General features: G+C 38.0%; 1 long non-coding RNA gene across 2 annotated transcripts in view; it reads left to right on the top strand.

The window, feature by feature from the left end:
* The first annotated feature begins 17 nt into the window (after window positions 1-17).
* Window positions 18-10,649, top strand: part of LOC124520507 (uncharacterized) — a 28,908-nt gene continuing 18,276 nt past the window's right edge. The window contains exon 1 of one of the 2 annotated variants that reach the window (XR_006964330.1): window positions 18-326. This is a non-coding gene — a long non-coding RNA (uncharacterized LOC124520507). The remainder of the gene's footprint in view (window positions 327-10,649) is intronic. The other variant, XR_006964329.1, reaches the window with a different exon arrangement.

Below are 10,649 nucleotides of genomic sequence, written 5' to 3'. Positions count from 1 at the left end.
GGCGTTGCGGCCTGGGTCCCGCGGCCTGCAGGAGGGGGCGGCGCTGGGGGCCCACGGGGGAGAGGTGACCTGCTGGGCGCCGATTGGCAGCGGGCTAGTGACGTGCGCGCCCCGCGGACGCCGAGGGGGCGCGCGCGGCCGCGAGGTGCGGAGCCGCGGGAATGGATGAGTAGGGCCGCCCTCCGTGGAAACACGGTTTTGAAGAGGGCCTGCGTACACGCTGGGCCCTTCACATCTGTAGACGGTGGAGGCCAGGAGAAAGGATACTGTGTGCGATGAGGTAAAGCATGTGAGAGTGCTTTGTAACCGGAAAGTGCCTTTCAAAAGTGAGTTGCTCCTCTCGTCGCTTTTTACTTCGGCCGCTCTCGTCACGACCCCTTCTTCCTGGAACTGGTTGGGTACCTTGGCCCTAGCATTGCATACTCCTCTAAGAGCACCCTCCCCGTCTACCCTGCGGTGCCCAACTCCGTTCCCTCGCCCCTGCAAGCCAGGTTTTTGTTTTTGTTTTTAAGTTAAAATACCTGAGCTACGAACTGCTTAAATTAAGCTTTGCCACTCGGCAGTTTTGTGCAACCCTGAGGGTTTTGTTTTGTTTTTGCAGCTTAGATAGGACCCGTGATATTCCTTCTTTCGATACTTTCATTTCCTTCTGCAGATGATCAGTTCTTTTTTCGGTTAACTAAAACTAGGAAAGTGTAAAGGAATATAAACCTTTAAAGCGACTTTTATGGTGCAGGATTTCTACTATAAGCTAAAGTATCCGTGAAGATCTTTAGATTTTATTTTTATTAATATCTTTTTAAAAACTGAAGAGTGGAAGGAGACCGCTTCACTTCCTTGCAACACCTGCCTTGACATGACTTTGTTTCCTATTTTTACCAAAGTGAAATATCCCTAGTAATGCCCTTGGTGACTGCGTGTTGTGTATGTGGTGTGATATCTTAATAAGGTGCCTCCGTACTGTTCTGAGCTCCACCTGACTATTAACATATAATACCAACGAACTGATCATGGTCCGGTATTTCGTTTTGTGTGACTTAATGTTAACAGCTAGTTGTAATAAATACGTTTTATTCTTTATTTTTTCCCTTGTTATTTTCATTTTAAAACGAGGAAAGGAAGCCATTTTTTAAAGTAACTTTTCGTTCTCTAGACTCTCTGATTTTTAATATCTGTGATGGGTTTTCACTAAAAAAAATAAATAACCGTATGAGAGTTAGTTGAATTCAGATCTAGATAAACCAATTTTCTATTGTTTTACCTTGTTCAAAATCCAATTACGTTGGAAATTCTATGAAAATGCTTAGATACAGGTTCATGAGCTAGAGCAATATAGAAGGTTACATACAAAGTGATGATCAAAAGGTTGTTTACATTAGGATTTCCTTTCCATTTCTTTTTGGGAATTTACTTTTGGTTTAGTGAGAGAAGGACCCTGAAGTTTGTTTATTCTGAATTTAATATTCTCAAACATCCTTGTCCTCTGGACTGTTCTGTTAGGGGTTATCTTTAATAATCTCTGCTGATCATATGTAGAAATACCCTTGGGGAGATGATTGCGGTAGGAGTGTGTTGGGAGTGAGGGAAATGAAGGGAGGAAAGGCTTGGAGACAGCCACTAAATATTTGTTTCTCAATTAAAGGCTTTGTGGTCTTGACAAGAGCAAAACAAGCTGTGTTGAGTGAGATTCTTTAGGCTTCTGAAGTTTTTCTTTAAAGGAATTAAAAAATAAATACTTCATTTAAGACGTACAGCATAATAAAATGCTGAGGTGCCGAAGGTGCAATTTGGTGTGACCACTGCACAGATAAATATATAGAGAATAATGTGTCCAACACCTAAGCAATAGAGCTTCTTTTGGTCCTTTCCAACCATAGTTGGTCCCCCTACCACCACCACCACCACCGTCGCTGCTGCCACCACTGCTATTCTGCCTTGCTTTGAATGTTCTTTAACTTCATATAAAAGGAATTATACAGTATGTAGTTCTTCTGTGACTGGGTTCCCTGAGCAGTTGATGTAGATAGCTGATTTGCTATTTCCAAGTAGAAGAAATATAGTAAGTAGAAGTCTCTCATCCATTGATCTTCCTTTCTTCTTCCTTCCTTTTTCCTTCCTCCTTGCTTCCTTCCTCTTTTTTTTCCTTTCTTCTTCCATTCTTTCTTTCTTTCATCTTAAAATTTAGAGAAGATGCATTACATGAACTACATTCATGTATAAAAGGAGATAGTTCCTAACCGAATCAATAAAAATTCTTACTGTGTATTATAGGGAATAGTTTCTTAGATTCTTTTTACCTTAAAATTTAAATCTTGGGGCACCTGGGTGGCTCAGTCGGTTAAGCGTCTGACTTCAGCTCAAGTCATGATCTCACAGTCTGTGAGTTCAAGCCCCACATTGGGCTCTGTGCTGAAAGCTCAGAGCCTGGAGCCTGCTTCGGATTCTGTGACTCCTTCTCTCTCTGCCCTTCCACCTCTCACGCTCTGTCTCTCTCTTTCTCTCTCTCAAAAATAAACATTAAACAAAATTTTAATCTTATGGGACTCCTGGGTGGCACAGTACGTTAAATGTCTGACTCTTAATTTTGGCTCGGGTCATGATCACAGTTGATGGGATCCGGCCCCACAGTTCAGACCTCCTTGGGATTCTCTGTCGCCAGTTGGCACGTGTGCACGCTCTCTCTCGCTGTCTCAAAATAAATAAATAAACATTAAAAAAAATAAATAAATTTAGGGACACTTGGGTGGCTCAGTCAGTTGAGCATCCAATTTTGGCTCAGGTCATGATCTTGCAGTTTGTGAGATCAAGCCCTACATTGGGCTCTATGCTGACAGCTCAGAGCCTGCAGTCTGCTTCAGATTCTGTGTGTCCCTCTCTCTCTCTCTTCCCTTCCCCAACTCCTATGCGTGTGCACTCTCTCTCTCTCTCTCTCTCAAACATAAACGTTTTTTTAAAAAATACATCTAAATCTTGAAAAATAAAATTTAAATCTTGTTTCATTTATATTTTAAGTTTATTTTGAGAAAGAGAGAGTGTGTATGTACACAAGTTGGGGAGGGGTGGAGAGAGAGGGAAAGAGAGAATCCCAAGCAGGCTCCACACTGCCAACACAGAACATGATGTAGGGCTTGAACCATGAGATTGTGAACCATGATGAACCATGAGATTATGACCTGAGTCAAAACCAAGAGTCAAATGCTTAACCAACAGAGCCACCCATGCACCCCTGTAATAGGATATTTATTAATGGTTGTTATGACTAGGTATAATTGTTTTGTGTGTATAATGAATGGTTAGTACCATCATCAATGAATGAGTCTTTACTCTGGCTTTGAGATCTTAAGTTCAGAAATACTACCTTCTGACCACAACCTTGTATATTTGTTTATACATCGTCTACTCCCTTACTCCTATGAAACTTATTCTTTGACTTAAAGATATTTAGTGTTGAAACCATCTCTGTTATTCTAATCTGTTAGTCCATTCCTGGATTTATTTACTTTTTCCATTCCTCCAAATCTTCACTATTTTACATTATTTATTTATTAAGCTTTCTAATTATTACTACCAGACTTATTTTGAGCTTCGATGACCTTGAATTCTAGTTAACAGATAAGCTCTCCTCACCAGCACCTCTGAAGATAGCTATAATTCCTCCTATAACTAGCATCAGCCCTTCTCTCCTAGTCTTCTGCACCCTGTGTTCTGGAGCTCATCCTCCAAGATTTTGCTTCATCAGTTATTTCCTCAGATTTTCATTTTTCTTGATCTCTACTGGCCACAGAACCTGATGATCTTCAGGCCTTTAGATTTCACCAACTATTAAGTTTTTTAATTGCGAAAATGTAGGTTCCCCAACTTTTTATTTTGTCAAGAAAATATATTTAAAAGCAGTATAACAGCGCGCCCTGGGTTGGCCCAGTCAGTTGAGAGTCACTCTTGATTTCGGCTCAGGTCATGATCCCAGGGTAGTGGAATCGAGCCCTGGATCGGGCTCTGTGCTGAATGTGGAGCCTATTTGGGATTCTCTCTCTTTCTGACTCTCCCTGCTTGCATTCTCTCTCCCTCTCTATAATAATAATAATAATAATAATAATAATAATAATAAATTTAAGGAGTGCCTGGGTGGCTCAGTCCATTAAGCATCCAACTCATGGTTTCACTCAGGTTATGATCTCACTTTTCATGAGATCAAGCCCCACGTCAAATCCCCTGCTTGGGATTCTCTTTCCCTCTCTCTCCTCTCTCTCTCTCAAAATAAATAAACTTGAAAAAAAAATAAAAGCAATATAACAAACAACAAAAAAAACCTCTGCCATTAGGGGTGCCTGAGTGGCTCAGTCAGTTAAGCATCCGACTTCAGCCCAGGTCATGATCTTACAGTTCGTGAGTTCGACACGACAGCTCAGAGCCTGGAGCCCGCTTCGGATTCTGTGTCTCCCTCTGTCTGCCCCTCTGCTGCTTGTACTCTGTCTCTCGCATTGTCTCAAAAATAAATAAACGTTTAAAAAAAATTTAAAAAAAAAAACCCTCTGCCCCTTACTACTGGAAGGTAGTATATCATAACAGTTAAGACCACTGACTCTGGAACTGGACTGTTTGGACTAGAATTCTGGCTCTGCCAAGGTAAATTATGTAACCTTTCAAAATGTAGATAGTATTGGGGTGCCTGGGTGACCCAGTCAATTAAGTGTCCGACTTTGGCTCAGGTCATGATCTCGCGGTTCGTGAGTTCGAACCCCACGTCGGTCTCTGTGCTGACAGCTCAGAGCCTGGAGCCTGCTTCAGATTCTGTCTCTCTTTCTCTCTGCCCCTCCCCTGCTCACACTCTTGTCTCTCTGTCTCTTTCTCAAAAATAAGTAAGCATTAAAAAAAATGTTTTAAGCTAGTTTAAGAAATATAGATGGATGGATGGATAGATAGATAGATAGAACCTATCTCTTAAGGTTGTACTGTATGTAGAAATTCAGTGGATTAAAACATATAAAGCAACTAAACTCACCTGGCACATATACATGCACAGTTGTGTTATCTTTTATCATTGTCATAATTATTTATATCACTATTAGCACATCTTTTTATTATAGCTGTACTTTGTTTTGTTTTTCACAGTGGTTGCTGTAGGGCTGCATGGTCAGTTTGATAGTGCAGTGTGTCAGTGCTAATCACATGTAGCTCTTGGGTATCTTACTAAGATTGCTGTAAGTATAAAATGCTTAAGGGGACCCCACACAGATTTCGGGACTTCTTCAGAAACAAAGAGTAGATTGTACAAGTTTATGGAGAGAAAAAAAACAGGTTTCATGTGATGTACACAAAGGTTAATGTGCTGCACTTCTCAGTAGCAACTCTGCAAACAAAAGGATAATAGAGCAGTGCTTGAAAATTCTGATGAAAAATTAATTGTAATTTAGAATTCTGAATAAGCCAACCTGTAAGTTAATTATGGGGCTAGACTAAAGTTATTTTCAAACCTAAAAGGTCTCAGAAAATACACATTTTGTACATCTTTTCTTAAGAAGCTAATGGAGAATGTGTACAACCTAAGTTAGGATTAAACCAAGAAAAAGTAGGGCATGTGATTAAGGAAATATGAAACCCAAACTAAAAGAGAGGTAAAGGAGTTGCGGATTGATGAATTGAAACAGTAAGATGAAATTAATGGAACACCTAACACAGGCATAGCTTTGTTTATTGTGCTTCGCAGATAATGCATTTTTTACAAACTGAAGGTTTGTGGTAGCCCTGTGCAGAGCAAGTCTGTTGGCACCATTTTCCAACAGCTTTTGCTCTCTTTGTGTCTTTGTGTCACACTTTGGTAATTCTCACAATATTTCACACTTTTTCATTTTTTGTTTTGGTGATCTGTGACTCACTGAAAGCTCAAATGATGGTTAGCATTTTTAGTAATAAAGGATTTTTTTATTTTAACTTGTTTTATTTTTTATTTTTTTAAATTTACATCCAAATTAGTTAGCATATAGTGCAACAGTGATTTCAGGAGTAGATTCTTTAGTGTCCCTTACCCATTTAGCCCATCCCTCCTCCCACAACCCCTCCCGTAACTCTCAGTTTGTTCTCGATATTTGTGAGTCTCTTCTGTTTTGGCCCCCTCCCTATTTTTATTATTTTTGTTTCCCTTCCCTTATGCTCATCTGTTTCGTCTCTTAAAGTCCTCATATGAGTGAAGTCATATGATTTTTGTCTTTCTCTGACTGACTAATTTCACTTAGCATAATACCGTCTAGTTCCATCCACGTAGTTGCAAATGGCAAGATTTCATTCTTTTTGATTGCCAAGTAATACTGCATTGTATATATATGTCACATTTGCTTTATCCATTCATCCATCAATGGACATTTGGGCTCTTTCCATACTTTGGCTATTGTTGATAGTGCTGCTATAAACATGGGGGTGCATGTGTCCCTTCGAAACAGCACACCTATATCCCTTGGATAAATGCCTAGTAGTGCAATTGCTGGGTCGTAGGGTAATTCTATTTTTAGTTTTTTGAGGAACCTCCATACTGTTTTCCAGAGTAGCTGTACCAGCTTACATTCCCAAGTAATAAAGGATTTTAATTAAGGTTTGTACATTGGGTTTTTTAGACATAATGCTGTTGTACACTTGATAGGTTATAGTATAGTATAAAATAACTTACATGCACTGGGAAGCCAAAAAATTTATTTGACTCACTTTATTGAGATACTTGCTTTATTGTGGTGGTCTGGAGCTGAACCCAAAATATCTCTTAGGTATGCCTGTATGTCTGAAAGTTATTTGCAGGCTTACCCTCCTGGGCTATAGTTTGGGGTTGAATGAATGATCATTACATGAGAAACTAAGCAGATGTTTAAAAAGAACTTTTATTAAACCTATCAACTTATTTATTGAAACATTTTTAAGGGGATAAACAAAATTTACTAAAAAGAGTATTTTGATTTTGGTGTTTGGTGTTCTCACATTATACTTCCCCTTTCTTTATGAGGAACCATATTTTAACTGCCTTGCCTTACCCACAGCTTTAAGAGGAAATGCAGCAAACTGGAAATAAAAGCAAAATTGGAGAAACAAAACTGGTATTGGTGAATTAATAACATATGGTAAAGCTATTTTAAAATCATCTTCCATAATACTTCTGGTACTAAAAACAAGCAGTATATAGAATTGCCTAGTAGGAAATTTCTAGAGACATGTAGTGGAATAGAGTGAGCTTTGAAACAGCCCCTCTACCCAATAATTCTATGAGTGTATACAGTTCTTCCTCAGTTTACAATGAGGTTATGCCTCAATAAACCCATCATAAGTTGAAAATATATTAAGTCAAAAACACCTTTAATAAAGCTAATATAACTAACATCATAGCTTAGTCTAGCCTACCTTAAACATGCTTAGAATACTTACATTAGCCTATCGTTGGGCAAGATCATCTTACACAAAACCTAGTGTATAATATCTCACCTAATGTATTGAATACTGTATTGAAAGTGAAAACCAGAAGAGTTGTATTGTTACGGAATGGTTGTAAATGTATTGGTTGTTTATGCTGATTTCATGGTTGGCTGGGATCTGTGGCTGCTGCCACTGCCCAGGATCACTAGAGAGTATCATACTGTATATCACTAGCCCAAAAGAAAACCCTAATTCAAAATTTGAAGTACAGTTTCTACTGAATGCATATTGCTTTCCCACCATCATGCAGTTGAAAAATCATGAGTCGAACCATCACAAGGGACCATCTGTATTGAGATGCCACTTTTGCAGTCATTGACTAGAAAAATATTACAGTTAAGAAGTAAATACGTACATAGATATGTGCATACATACATAACAAAAAGCTTAATTCTGTAGATCTTTGAAGTTTCCTTTTCTTTTTTGGAAGCTACCTTTTTGCCTTAGAAATGCCATACTTACTATAATCTTCATATGTAATCATTCAAAATATTAGAACAGATTCTTATTTAACTCAGAAATTTATGGAACTGGCCTACTCCCAAGTGTGATGAATTAGGCATTAAAGAAAGCAGGAATCTAATGCTTTGTGTTGTGCATAGAATAAATTTGAGATAGCTGCATTTTGTATGAAATAGTGCTATTTAGATTGAAAGCATCCAATAATGTCTTGTTAATGACTGATTTGTTAAAGAAATTAAAGGTAAGTTATAAAAATATGGAAATGAACAATTTAAGAACATGAGTAACACCAAGTGTAATGGATGAATAACTTCCTTATTCCTCCATATCGTGTTAAGGTAAAAAATAGTCAACATGTCAGTCATGGCTATTCACATCTTTTCAGCCGTATTTTTTTTTTAATTTTTTTTTCTTTTTTTCAACGTTTTTATTTATTTTTGGGACAGAGAGAGACAGAGCATGAACGAGGGAGGGGCAGAGAGAGAGGGAGACACAGAATCGGAAACAGGCTCCAGGCTCTGAGCCATCAGCCCAGAGCCTGACGCGGGGCTCGAACTCACGGACCGCGAGATCGTGACCTGGCTGAAGTCGGACGCTTAACCGACTGCGCCACCCAGGCGCCCCAGCCATATTTTTTTGTTCTCATAATTCTTGCCCATATTGGTGGGGTTTTTTTGCTGTTCCTGACTAACATCATATTTTTGACAGATTACCTCTTTAAATCACAAACTTTAAATTCTACTTAAAATTTCTAAGAATGCAGGGGCACCTGGGTGGCTCAGTTGGTTAAGCATCCAATGCTTAATTTAGGCTCAGGCTATGATCTCATGGTCATGAGATCAAGCCCCACGTTGAGCTCCGCACTGGGTGTGGAGCCTGCTTAAGATTCTCTCACTTGCTCACTCGCTCACCCTCTGCCCCTCCCCCACTCATGCGTGTGCACACACTTTCTCAAAAAATTACTTTAAAAAAAAAAGACTTCTCAGATGCAGTTTTCTTAAGTATTAGCAAATCTTTTCAAACTAATTTCATTTGCTACCTTAGTACTAATCATTTTAAGCTTGGACCATAGCAACAACCTGCCTGATATTTGACCTCTAGCCTCCATCTCTAAAGTATCCTATACAAAGCTTTACAAAAATAGTTTACAAAATAGTTTTTCTAAATGAGGTTTTTTTCATAGATTGTTTTTGGAGCAGTTCTAAGTTTACAGAAAAACTGGACAGAAGATACAGAATTCCCACATCTCACACACACACACTCAGTTTCTCCTATTGTTAACATCTTGTATTAGTGTGGTATATTTATTTGTTACCATTGATAAACCAATATTGATACATTAATATTAACTAAAGTCCATAGTTTGCATTAAGGTTCCTTCTGTTTTGTACAGTTCTGTAGGTTTTGACAAATGCATAATGTCATGTATCCAGAATTATAGTATACAGAATAGTTTCACTGCCCTAAAAATGCCCTGTGTTTCTCCACCTGTTCATCCCTACTGTCCCCCAACCACTGACATTGCCTAGTGATCGTTTTATTATCTCTGTAATCATGCCTCCTAAATGAAATTCTGCTGTCATTTAAAACCTCAGTCTCTGGAGTCAATCCATATTGGGAAATGAAAAAGCAAGCTGCTACAAATTTTTTAAACCATGTATGTATACATATTTGATTATACATAGAAAATTTCTGAAAAGATACATAGAAAAATGATTACCCCTATGGAAAGGATAATGGAGGAGAGTTAATGAGGTCTTTTACTTTCTACTTTCCTTCTATTTTGTTTGAATTTCTTACCATCTACAAATACTATTTTATAATTTAAAATGTTGCAATTATAAAGCTAAAAAAAATCTCTGGATGACGGTGTTTCAAACATGAAAACACAGGAAACCACAAGAGTAAAAAATCTAGAGGTTTTAACTACATAAAAATATTAAAATTCTGTACCTCAAAAGCAACTTAAAATCTGATCAACCCTGTTTATACATCTATGATGTTCCTTTTTTTTAAATTTAATTTAATTTTAATTTATTTATGATGTTCTTTAAACTCGTTTCCATACCTAATATTCTCATATGGCTTTTTTTTTTTTTATGATTTCTTGTTTCTTCAAACATTACTGACCTCCCACTCAACATCCTCTTCACTCCTATTTTAGGCTTAGTTTCATTTTAAAATTGTGACCCTTTTCACAATCCCAATCAGCCTTATTTTTATAGCAAATATTACCTTCTAAAATGGCTTATTCCTTAGTTAGATAATAAGTTGTTTGTATGCTTTTGTCTCTGTCCCTCATGCCATTTCCCACCACTAGAAAATAAAATGTACAAGAATAAAGATTTTTGTCTATCTTGTTCATGATGGATCCTCAGTGCCTGACACTAGTAGGTGCTCAGTAAACTTTTTGTTGAATGACTAATTGTTTAATTCTTTAAAAATTTTTAAATTAAATGTCTACATTTATTCCTATAATTCTGCTTCAGTTGGTATATGTTGTGTAACTTGTTGTGTTACATAGTGATCATATTCCTAGGAGTCTAGATACTTGGTTCACAAGCTTCTGTTCTGATAATGGATATTGAGGAAGAGCAAAAGGGCAGACCCTAATTTTTATCCCTTCCCACAAGTTTAAGGATTAGCGAGCAGAGAGCTCCAGACACCACAGAGGAGCTATAGTGTTCTATCTCTGTTGCTACTGTTTCCTCTGAAAACTCCTCTGGTGAGGATTT

The sequence above is a fragment of the Lynx rufus genome, unplaced genomic scaffold, assembly GCF_022079265.1.
Source record: "Lynx rufus isolate CCGP_SWC_20201006 ecotype Redwood Valley unplaced genomic scaffold, mLynRuf1.p SCAF_3, whole genome shotgun sequence".
Classification (NCBI taxonomy): Eukaryota; Metazoa; Chordata; class Mammalia; order Carnivora; family Felidae; genus Lynx; species Lynx rufus.
The sequence above is the reverse complement of the archived record's forward strand: the minus strand, read 5'-3'. Positions and strand labels throughout refer to the sequence as shown.